The sequence below is a fragment of the Leiobunum rupestre genome, chromosome 9 (assembly GCF_980474605.1).
Source record: "Leiobunum rupestre chromosome 9, qqLeiRupe1.1.hap1, whole genome shotgun sequence".
NCBI lineage: Eukaryota > Metazoa > Arthropoda > Arachnida > Opiliones > Sclerosomatidae > Leiobunum > Leiobunum rupestre.
In genome coordinates, this window is record NC_143392.1 from 22,664,703 (window position 1) to 22,678,020 (window position 13,318).

Consider the following 13,318-nt stretch of genomic DNA (forward strand, 5'->3'; position numbering starts at 1 on the left):
AGGTTTAAATTGAATATATGAAAGCTGTCTGCTCGTTCAAAATTATCTCTGCGCGACAACTGAAAGTTTAACCGAAAAACCTAGAAATTCCAAAGTTATCTGCTATTTCTTCACATATTTAGTTGACGGTTATTAAGGCAGATGGCGCTATATTTCCTAAGCTCGAAGCTTATAATACCAAAAAAATATATTATTAATACATATTTTTAAACCTTTTCACGGGTAATTCTTCGTAAAAATAATATTAATATTTTATTTCTAATTCCACCAGGACCTAAAACTAACATGGATCGATATGATTTTATAATCTGTTATATTTCATAATATCATATGTTAAAATCTATTATATACTGTATTTCGTAATATTATATTCCATTGTATTATAACTTGGTAAAATTATAATTTAAATATTATGTTACTTCTATTAAAAATAAATAAAACTACGGCGACGGCACTCACGTTTGCGCAGTGAGATAAATATTTATACTCGATTCTCACGACAAAAGGGAGAGCGACGACTTGTTGCCTGACATCCAGTGACGCGTTTTTAGGGGGGAAACCGGATATCTTTCCCCGTTGTTTTTTAACGGGAGTGTTTGGTTTTTCTTGTATGAAAAGAGGCTGTATGCGCCAACCTATATAAGAGATTATTCTAGGAACCTTGAGTCAATCTGCCAGAATCTGGAATGTCTCGAAAAATATTTGTAAAAGCTACAGCAGGGTACGCGACGAATTAAAAAAAAACTATAAACAAAACTAAAAAAATATTTCCGTTATTGTTATTAAAAGTTAATTTACTACCCCGGAAATTGTTACGCCATTCGACAGGCCGCTTTGAATTGTATAAACCACGTAAATTGGAAGGCGATGACATGTGTCGATTTTTAGTAAATTAAAATTAAATAGTTTACATATTAACCGTTTTCCCGCTTCTTATAGTTGGAACGTGGGGTAGGTTTAAATTAATTATTACGATTCTTCTATAACGCCTATCCCGGAAATTGTTAGACCATTCGACAAGCCGCTTTGAATAGTATAAACCAGAAAGCTATGACAGGTGTCAATGTTTAGTAAATTAACTTTTAATAACAATAACGGAAATAATTTTTTTATATAGTTTTTTTTTATTCTTCGCGTACCCTGCTGTATCTGTTTTAAATATTTTTCGAGACATTCCAGATTCTGGCAGATTGACTGCGGTTCAGAATTTGCAAGTATTAAAATGAAGTCATTTGCAGTTAAAGGTATTTAAAGATCGTTTATACCAAAAACTTTATATATTTATTATTTTTTTTAAAAACTAGGTGTATTTAAGGCTTTTAAGAATTAAACACTGGAAAGCCACAAACGGTCAAAATATTACAACAGTAAATGGACAAGGGTTAAGTTAGACCGTTTTCATTATTGAATTGGGAATAATACTGCTAGAATTACAATTACGATTTCGGTTGCCATGGTTACGCGGGACCTGTTCTGATAAGACCATAGAGATAGAATATAAGTAGAGGCCCAGACAGGGGAAAAAAGAGCTGCTTTCTGTTATGGAAATTTCATCCCCCCCGTGGCATGCGTTATAGGGAAGAAGCACGTAGCGCCACCACACCGTTCTGGAGGAACTAGAAATCGTCGCCTGAAAGCAAAATCCATGGGTACGTTCAGCAGAGCTCATCGGTTTCCTACTGTACGCTTTGTTGCGTTTCCGGTTTTGACGTCACGATAGTCATCGGTTACTCACCGAAGTCATCGGCTGGAAGATGACTGACGTCATTTCTGACGTAAAACTACTATAAAAGCTACGGCATTTTAAAAAACACCGATGACTGAATAAAAGCGTTCAGCAACTTACGACGTCATTATGACGAAAAAGCTCATCGGTGGAAAATATCAAATCCATCGGGTTTTTTTCCGTTGACTGCTGCTGAACGTAGCCCACGTAACTATATACGCAAGTCTTAAGAAGTTACGTGGATTTTGCAATGACGTCGTAGAGCCCAGCTGGTTGCCACAAAGGGAGTTTAGTTTCTTATATGACCGTTTGTGGCGCCACGTATATCTTCCCTATAACGCTCAGCTCGTGAAGGGGGATAGCAGCGCGGAACAAACCCTCAGATTTCATTGGGCCTCTACTTATTTTCTATCTCTATGGATAAGACACTACGAAATTCATCTTTATAATTAGGCGGTAGCGCCATCTATATTTTGTAAAGTTATATGGCTAAAAATAAATAATTATTAGCTAACTTACCGTAACTTGAGTTAAAAAGGATCGTGTTGACAGAATAAAATTATTTTTAAACAACTTCAAAGGTTTGTTTGTTACGAGTAATCATGCATTTCAATTTCGCATCAGATTCGCGAAAAAATTCAATTGCAGTAGAACGATAAAGTTGATAAAGTCTCCTTATTGAACGAAAGTAGTCCCGCGCCAGCCAGATTTAGTTGTACCTCTATTTATTCCCAACTCAATGGTTTTCATTTGAAATAACGCGGTCCATTTACTTATTAAGCCTACTTAATTAAAATTTTAAATATGAGCAAATATAATGTAGTTTGCGAGTTACAGATTATTTAGGTGTAATCAATGTAAACCTAATACACTGACTTAGACTACGAGTTCACGGTGTAGGGTAGTTATCTTCACCAGAACAAGCGAATAGTTTAATTTAACGTAAAAGGTACCACCTTTTGTTCCATAACAAGTGAAAAGTATTCACCTATTAAACTGATATCCAGAATTTATCAGCTGAAATGACCACTGGAAGCCATTTTGGGAAAGTATTTTTACCCAGACTCTCATAGCGTCTTCCATTTGACTGCTCTCGAGCGTTCTAGATCACTCTGATCAACATTTTATGTTCCATTTGCGTGTTCTGATCTGATCCGATTAGGTTAGCGTGTTCTGATCTGATCCGATCAAGTTTCGCGTGTTCTGACCTGAACCGATCAAGTTTCGCGTGTTCCATTTCCCGCTCTCGGGTGCTCCGAAATCGCCCAAAACCGATCTTCCGATTTCGACTGATCAACGGATTGAGATCGAGATCGGAGCAAATTCTTGTGTGTTTCTTTTAGATTTTTTGGCAAAATGGCAATACAAGACCCGAAAATTCAAATTACTAGCAGACGAAAAACATCAAAGAGAGGATTCGTGAAAAGTTCCATTTGCGGTTTTACCACGGCCAACTTTGACACTCGCGCGAAATTCCGTGAGCAAGGATTTCCCCCTATAAACTGTACTATAAACTGTAGGAGTTCAGCGCCACGCTCGTTTTTATATTGGCTTCAATGCAAAAACTATTTTAAAAATAATATTCCGCTAGGGGCGCTCAAGAATGGGTTGTCCGCTGTGTAGCGCGAACAGCGCGTGATCAAAGTTGGCCGTGGTTTTACTCTGGTCGATCGGGGAGAGATCTATGACGTCAGAGACAGATTCGGAGCGAATCTCAAGCAATCAAATGGAAAACGCTTTACCTACTCGCCGCCACAGAATGGGAGTAAAATGACGTCATAGTGTTACTCTTTTCATAGCGTTTTCCATTGGGCGGCACCGAGCGATCTCAGATCGCCACGAAAAAAGAAACGTATTCCATTGGGGGAAAGGAGCAACTCCAAGACGGATCCACGTACCGCCGCCAGCGGTAGGCACAAGTAGGCACGTGCCTACGTTGAAAATTTTTAGGCCTACTTAGGGGGCCTCCATTTTAAGAACTATAGGCCTACTTGGGGCCTTCAATTTAAGAAAAGGTGCCTACTTTAGGCCTCCAATTTACGAAAAAGGTGCCTTCTTGGGGCCTAAAATTCATTGAAAAGATGACTAGTTGACTACCAGTTTTTTTTATTCCTGAACGGCCGGTAATCTTTGCTTTCCACTTTAGAAAACAAGCCCCCTCAGGGGCCCCCTGCAGCCTAAAAAGGGTAGGTTAAGCGGTGTTAACATTCCGAGTTTATTTGTAAAGGGGGATCATTGTAATTCGGGGAAAAAACAGCTGCTTCCATAAGCCGCACATGTTATCGTAAAACGTAAAAATAGTACCTAGTTATTTTTTAACAAAACTATATTAGTGGTGTCTGTTTTGTTTTAATATTTTGGCAAGAGCCGACTTCTTCCTCCTAGAGGTTTAAAGAAGCCGTACTGCGCTTGTTTTAAATAAAAACATTTCGGGCTAGTTTATATAGTAAAGGCCTTTTCACACGAGCCAACTTTATGACCCAACTAGATGAGTCAACTTGAGTTGAGTCAACTAGTTGGTTCGTGTGAATAAAAGTTCGATGAGTTGATCCACCAAAAAAGTACGCGAGTAAAAAATGGATCACTGATCCATTTTTGCTGACTCAGCATTTTGATTTGAAAAGTTGGCTCGTGTGAAAAGGCCTTTAGTTGACTTTTTTCAAGCTTTTAGTAGCTAGATATTTTGAACCAAACTATTGGTGGTGCCGAGGGTGGTACCATTCTTAAAACTAGTTTTTTTTTAAGACTATAGTGGTACCATTTTTAAAAGGCGTAATATCTGGAGTTTTTACTTTAAAAACTAAAACCAGAATGAGTTCCCGAAAGCTTATGTCGGGGGCCCAAAAACGCCAAAAATGTAAGAGAGAAGCGAGCATAGTTAGTAGTCAGAAAGACGCAATGGAACGATTTCTTCAACCGTCAGCTAAAATAAATACACTGAATTCAGGGGAGACTCTAGGTTTTACAGAAACTGAAAACAGTAAAAAAAATGTTTTTGACGTTTTACCCAATGTCGATGTCAGTCCGGCTAAGGTGGTAGTTCTAAATTCTGAGTTATCGGAAATTTTGGTTGAATCCTCTAATAGAGCCTCGAGTGCAAAGATAGACAATTTAAACGTAAGACGATTAATTGATTTAGATATTAGTTTAGATAAGGATTGTCTGCCCGTTCAACCTAACCTCGCGTCTTTTCCCAAAACCCTAATGGGTGGTAAAACCGAGGCTCCAATTCTTCTTGGTACACCAAATACCAAATGCTCGAATATTCTGTAGCAAGCGATAAAGTTTATTGTTTTTGTTGTCGGCATTTTTTAAGTGGCAGAAATACGGGATTTATTGAGGGGTTTTCGGACTGGAAAAATATGGCCAAAAAGTTCGAAGAACACTTTACTTCGACTAAATCTTTACACCAACAGTCATAAAAAAATAGTGGCTTTCCCGACTTAGTTAAGTACTATAAAGTTGTTCTGTGTATTCCCGTGGCCAATACTATTTCTGAAAGGAGTTTCAGTTCCTTGAATAGAATTGAAACGCGTCTACGGACAACAACGTGAGAGGATAGACTTTCCAACCTGGCCACATTATCCATTAATCGAGATTTATCGAATCATTTAAAAGAACATCCGATGTTAGTGATTGATGAATTTGGGAAGAGCTCTAATCGCAGAGTGTCATTCATTGAGTAAAACGACTTTTATATTTAAAATAAGGGATTATTGGAATTGGGGATATTGGATATCTAAATGTTGGTTAAACTGGGGGACAAGTGAAAAAATTAATTTAATTTTAGCTTCACATAATTTTGCAATAAGAATTCATCGGTGTCTACTTGGGAAAAAAATCCTGGCGGCGCTACTCATGGTCTTCCATAGAACCTGTTGCTCCCTTTTGGATCACTCGTATCGCCAATGGAATACGAACTTGATACACTTTTGCTTGACTCTCGCAAAACCCGGAAAATGGAGATGGGGACCGCAAGGCCAGGGTTCAAAGATTAGCGAAACAAATTGTTCCCTAGGGCGGCGGTGCTAGCGCTTCTAGTACTTCAGAAAATAACGATTCTAAGAATATAGAATTTCTGATTCCGAAGATAGTGATTCTATTTCCTCATACTGTGTTTCTATAATAGCCGACAATGACGTACTTATGACAAAATATCAACAGCACCCAAAAACTGCCTACAGTTACTGGTACTTCGAAAAGAGACGGAACTAACGACAATAATCTAGACAATGAAAACTTACGGGAAAAGGCCAAACATTGCTTCCAAGAAATGAAGAAAATTATGGAATATGACGAAGATGTACCACATGTTGAAATTATGGAAGATCGGTCTAAGGTACTAGGAAGAATTGAGAGCGAAACCATCCTCTTAAGGCCTTTTCACACGAGCCAACCTTTTGACCCACCTAGATGAGTCAACTTAAGTTTTCGATAAGTAGTAAAATGTATTTCCAAATTTCAAATTGTAAAAATCTAATCTAAAATGTATCTTTAAAGGCAGTGGCGGCAGAACGGGGGGGGGGGGGCGATCGAGGACTAAATTGCACCACCAAAATTAGGGCTTACACCGCCGTGGTTACAAAGTTATAGCCAAATATAACCTGGTGGGCTGACTTAATACGCCGCCCACCAGTTGTCCGATCGATGAAATATTACGCGTTTCTATATGCACCGACCTTGCAGCCCCAAAATTAGAGCTTGCATCGCCGCGGTTACAAAGTTGGCGGCGGACGCAACATTTGAGTATAAATAAATGGAAAACTAAAAATTAAAATTTTAAAACAGGCTATAATACACAAAATAATATGAAGAGTCATGATGTTATCGCAAAAATTGAGTTTTAAGGAACATTGAAGAACGAATTTTTATCATAGTCAAGAATTGAACCGGCATCGTTCCAAAAACAGACGTGTAAAAATTCAGTACTTGTCCGCCACAGTTATATAGTAATAACAATAATCAGCTAGGTTAATACCCAAGGCACCACCTTAGGCCTAGGTCATCAAGTGACTTTTAAAGCCATTAATTCAGGTGGCCGGGTTACAATGCGTAGGAGGGTGGTGGCAAGTCCTTCATGATACGCGAGTCAACAGCTCCCTACACTAACTATTACCGTTAACCTCAACAGGTTTTTATGGAAGGGGAAAACGAAGAGCTCGGGGGGAAACCCCTTAAACCAGGGTGGTGAACTTCCAAACTCAACGCGGAAGGAGTTGTTCCGAGTTTTCACACAGTGCCACAAGTTGGGATCGAATCCGGCTCCTCTAGTACCACGGTGGCACTCGGATGTTATTCGATTTGGTTAAGCTTTGAAACGTCTCCTCGAATAGGGTTATTATAGACTTCTAGTAACGCTTAAGAGACCCCAAAAAAGACGTGTAGTTTAAACAAAGATAATAATTTATTGAGCGGAGCGAGTGAAGCTCTCATTGCAGCGTTGGTCGTGGATGGGGGGTCTTTAATTGAAAGAGTACGTGGTGGGGGGGTCTTTAATTGAAAGAGTACGGGGGTGGGGACTTCAATTGAGGAAGTACGCGGATGGGGGGGTCTTCAATTGAAGGAGTACGGGGGTGGGGACTTCAATTGAGGAAGTACGTGGGTGGGGAGTCTTCAATTGAAGGAGTACGGGTACGCGGACTTCAATTGAAGAGGTACGCGGATGGGGGGTCTTCAATTGAAGGAGTACGGAGGTGGGGACTTCAATTGAGGAAGTACGTGGGTGGGGAGTCTTCAATTGAAGGAGTACGGGTGCGCGGACTTCAATTGAAGAGGTACGCGGATGGGGGGTCTTCAATTGAAGGAATACGGGGGTGGGGACTTCAAAGGAAGAAGCACGTTGGTGTGGGATCTTCAAATGAAGAAGTAAGCGGGTGGGGGGACTTCAATTGAAGAAGTACGTGGGTGGCGGTCTTCAATTGAAGGAGTAAGTGGGGGGGGCTTCAATTGAAGGAGTACGGGGGTGGGGACTTCAATTGAAGAAGTACGTGGGTGGGGGGTCTTCAATTGAAGGAGTAAGTGGGGGGGGGGCTTCAATTGAAGGAGTACGGGGGTGGGGACTTCAATTGAAGAAGTACGTGGGTGGCGGTCTTCAATTGAAGGAGTAAGTGGGGGGGGGGGCTTCAATTGAAGGAGTACGGGGGTGGGGACTTCAATTGAAGAAGTACGTGGGTGGCGGTCTTCAATTGAAGGAGTAAGTGGGGGGGGGGGGCTTCAATTGAAGGAGTACGGGGGTGGGGACTTCAATTGAAGAAGTACGTGGGTGGGGGGTCTTCAATTGAAGGAGTACGGTTGTGCGGACTTCAATTGAATGTCTAAAGAAGATTTTTACGTCCGTGATGACGCTCGTAGAAACGGGCTTGTCTTAAACATAGAAATATAAATGAGACTAGAACCACTGCGCTATCCAGTAATCTCAATGAAAACAGGCAAGCTAGAAGGCTGCCATGAGAGTGGAATACCTACTAATCCACGCAGGAGTGCGCCATCTATTAAAAAAATTAAACCTATTTTTTTTAAATAGATGGCGTGCTCCCACAAAGAATACTGGCGATTCCACTCTCACGGCCGCCTTCTAATTCGTATATCTCACCACAATCTAATCTTGCTTCTAGTCTCATTTCTATTTCTATTTCTATGGTCTTAAAGCAGGAAAAGGATGTCTCAATTGTGATGCGGCTTTTTATTACAGAAAACAGAAAATAGCGCATGAAAATTCTTTATTTTACGAAATTAAAATAAAAAGACGTGCGTGAGCCAGCTTCTACAATAATTTTTTTTATTGTTACACGTGTTCGTCTTTGTATCTTCAAAACTGCCTCTACTTGCCGTGAGATGGCAAAAAAACGCATCACATTCCAGACATAAAAAATTTAAATTACTACCAGCAGGAAACTATATAGGTATACTCTTGGAATGTCTAAGGAAGATTTTTATGGCCGTGATGAAGCTCGATCGTAGACACGGGGTGTCTTAAAGCGGGAAAACTCACGAGAAAAACTCTCCCGCCTCGCTACCCTAATTCGACGAAAACTCGTCATTAAGCCTAGTCATGGTTATTATATTATTAGCTTACCTGATTCTCTCTTTTATAACCATACAAATACCTGAAATTAGGTATCACTATATTTCTTTCGCGAAGAACATTATAATTACTTCAAAATATTAAGTACGATAACAATTTGAGGTTTTAAATCCATTGTTTTATAAGCCTTTTTTACCTTTGTTACCATGACGACGCATTCTTTTCGCGTCAAACCTCGAGCCAATAAATTTGAAATGTCGTGTTACGTCTTACACCTGGCCAAAGATAATTTAAACTCGTACCCTAGATTCGAATACTTAGAGCTTTCCCATTGACGGTTTTATTACGAAGCGTTTACCCTTTTCCGACACGTGACCTCAGAAAAATTGGGCTCCATTGGTTGCGGTAAGGCGCAAACCATGGATCGAATTTTTTCTGAGTTCCGGCGGGAAGTGTGTAAACGCTATCGGCAACGCGCTAGAGAGTGATTTCGAATCTAGGGTACGAGTTTAAATTATCTTTGACTTGACGTAGTTAAGCCCCGCCGTTTTCTCGACGCGCTTTCGTATCACCGTCCCAATGGAACCTTAGACATTCCAAGTGTATACCTCTATAGTTTCCCGAGAATACTTAGTTTATAGTAGGTTCTCAGTTTGCTTCTGTTAAAATTAAATGTACTTTTGTTTAGAGAAACTGTCTTTGCTAAAGGATTATATAAGGCATTAACCAAGTATATTCTTGCTGGCTCTGAGGTCTACATTTAGCGTTGTATATACTAATTTAAAGTATTAAATATAATTTATTATACGTTTGATTCGCTCGCGTTCTACATGTCGAACAGTCTCGTCGGTGTCGCGTTTTCTTTTCAAAGCATTGATACTAGTCTTGTGGATTTTATCCTTACGGCAGTCAATATGAACTTAAATTGAAGTGACCTATTATTCCGACTTTCCCATCATTTTCTCTCACACAACCTTCACAATAGCTTTATTTTCTAGCGATTTATTGCAGAAATAACAAGAGTTAGCTGGGTGGTAAATTTTAAACGCGGTTACATGAAGAGCGACGGACGCGTTTTAAGTCAACGAAGGCGCAAAATTGTAAAACGCGTTTCGGGTTACAACCAGAGATAGCTACGCTTTAGCTATATACTATCTCTGATTACAACGTTAAAACCGCGAATACGACACAACGATTGCTCGTATGTAAAATGTTCATAGAACATTTTTGTAGGAAATAACTGGGCCCTAATGTTCGTAATACAATACTAACGTAGATATTCGCGATAAACCATTACTGTGCACCGGTTTCCCCCATAACCATTGCGCGTAAAACAACTATTTCTAACAGTAACCTGTGAAAAGATATGTTTTTGTTTGAGTAATTACTCCTAAAATATTTAATTACGCAATTTTGAACCATTCTTTATTTTTTATTAAAAAAAACTAGCTTTCTATGATTTGAAAGAAACGCGTTTTCTAGTGCATTCTTAGCGATTGGAAATAATGGTAAAAAGAAGACTATTTCTAACACTATCCCGTGAAAAGATGTTTTCTTTTGTGTATTTACTCTTACACGATTTTATTACGCAATTTTGAGCCATTCTTCAATTTTAATTAAACATAAGTCGATTTAAAGATGTCAAAAAAACCGCGTTAGCGTCGAGCTAAAGTCGGCCATTTAATCTTACGCGAAATAGAGTGTTAGTTCTCCACTGCCGTAATTTGCAAAAACGCATTAACAACCATTTTGACATTTTTGAGATAATGCATTCTCTAAGGTTATTTGAGGGCCCTGATTGCGAATCCGCAGACGTTTTTAAGATAAGAACAAATCCTAAACGCATTATCTGACCTTTTTGGCGAATTTGCTGTGCAATAACGCATTAACTTGTAAATTTGCGATAATAAAATTTGCAAAAACGCATTTTTCCGATCTATCCAATCATAAATTAGAGATAACATCTCGTGATTTAAAAATCGTCTGCCAAGTTGCCAAGAAAACCGCTGTAACGTTGAAACTTTAACCGTTGGTGATGGATGCTGATTTTTATTTTAAACTTCTTCAAAACAGGTTAGTTGAGTTTTGCGTTTTTCTTCTGAAAGTGATAGTTCTTTAAGTCCGAAATTTTTAAAATTGACATTTTCTTTCATATAAAATTTAACCTAATATTCATTTTATCCAAAAGAGACAAAGGCTTAATAACAAAAAAGTTCATGAAATGCCACAGCCAAACAACGATTACCGTGGTATTGCGACAAGCAAGAAGAGGAAATTAATGAAAGAATTAGTTTGTAAAATTCCGGAAACGAAACGCCTATTTTGGGTAGAGCTACCTGAAAATGAAAAAAGTGAAGACCTTTTAAAAAGTCATGGCATTTAGTTAAAGGGATCCAGCACTCACAACAGGGGGAGGCTAGGGGTAACATAAAATCCAGACTTGCAGTGTGCTTCAAAACCAGTTTTTTTGTGACCCCTGTTGCGAGTGAGGGATCCCTTTAAAAGACTAACTAGCATGCAAGTGCAAAATGTTAGATGCAATAATGTGGTTACTATTTTCATTTTCAAAGAAACTTTAGTCATTTTTATCCAGGTTAAATGTTTCACCTGTGAGTAACTTGTATCTGTGATTGCAGTATCGCGAGCTGTCAAATAACACTGTTCCTATTTTTACTCTCAACTGAATTTTAGTCATTTTTATCCAGGTAAAATGAAACCTGCTGTATTTGGGGTTTTAGCTGTATTTCATGTAGTTTATTTTTTTTGTAATGGTAAAAATAAATTCCATTATAAGTTAATATTATAATAAAGATTTAAGAAAGCGTGTGCCATAGTAATATATGTCAGACTTGACGCCAACCACGCACAAAAATTAAAATTTCAATACCAAAACCCGAAATGCGTTTGTGGTAAGTTTCTCCCATTTTCTTACCGTTATTTCAATTATTATCCCTATTTCTTTCCTAAACAAAACGCATTTATGTGTTTTTGTAAAGAATCCAGTATCTCAGCTCAATAACTTTTCTGAACAAAAACGCATTAATGCGTTTTTCGTATAGAACCCTGTATCACAACTAGATGAACTTTCTGATAAAAACGCATTAATGCGTTTTTGCTCATCAAATTCTGAAAACTTAAGTTGCACAAACGCATTTCTCTTATTTTTCATGAACTGGGAGGAAAATAATCCAATCAATGACCAAAGATTCTTAAAGAGGAGGAAAAATACTACTAGACAGCAATTTTACCTCTCCGAGGGTACTTTGTACCCTGGAGGGGTTATACAATCACCGTGTCTGTGTCCTGCGAACGCGTACGCATTTTCGGGGTAAAGTGTAATCACTGCGTACGCTTTGTGTTGAAATCACCGCGTTCGCAGTTGCTAGGGCTCTTTGCGTTCGCAGTTGCTAGGAATTATGGAGCGAAGTCTAATGGATGGCAAAACCACCGTTTGACGTTGAGCGTTAACGGATTACAATACGGTTGGGTTTGGTTTTGATGGTTTTACGCTCACCGTCGCGACAGTGTGGATGCAGTTTGATTGGATATTACGTTATTTTAATGTTTATGTGTAGGCTGTGAATGTTTAGTTTGTGTTATGACGGTTGTGGGTGTTGAGTGTGTTATGTTAGTGTTGGTTCTGTTAGTGTTGGTTCTGTTAGTGTTGGTTGTGTGTACGTGCATTTCCTCTCCAACTTTCTCTTGTTGGGACGGACCGAATGCTGAGTGTTTAACAACCTCTCAACTTCCGATGGCAGGGTTTCCACCAATTGTTCACGGTATTCGTCTTAGTGTCTATTTGCGATTCATTGGCGCCGGCCGGGAATCGAACCCGGGTCTGCTGCGTGGAGAGATTTACTCTAACACCTCAGCCACCGACGCTTGTTAAGCTTCGGTGTTTTTCAAAAACAGCTAAGCGATAGTCCTTTACGCTGTTATAAAGTTATTGACGTCAATTTTTTCCTACAACATTTTACAATTTTGTAAAAAATTTTTCAACAACATTTTACGCTTTTGTGAATTATATTGAATTTAAAATTAATTAATTATTTTTATGTAAAATGCGATCGGTGTTAGGGTGTGTTTGTGTGTCTGTATAAGTGGTTGCGAACGCGATCGCACTATTGGGTCAACGATAATTGAAACTGGGCGCTTGGGTAGTGGGTGGACTAATCGGGGAATGTGAATGTTATGTAATGCATTTCGATGTATAATAATGTTACTTAGATGTAACGAATTTAAGTTTTACGTTACGCGATTTCCAAGTATAATAGCGTTAGTTGCTCTCGAAATATTTTATTAAATATTTTAAATTAAACTCGTTTGTTTCGTCTGAGTCATTTAATCCGTCGCAGGAGGTTTACAATTCCACCGAGGAGAGGTTATATTTGGGGCTTGACCCACTTGTTTGTTGTACGATAGGGAAAGTGTTATCAAATAAAGTAGTAAATATACATTTACCCATTTTTCTCAAAATCGAGTTTTGGTCGTTAATGCGTTTTTGCAAATTACGCAGTGCGGCGCCGATGGCGTAACTTTCGTTGCCAGCGAAACGAAAAGCATGTGCC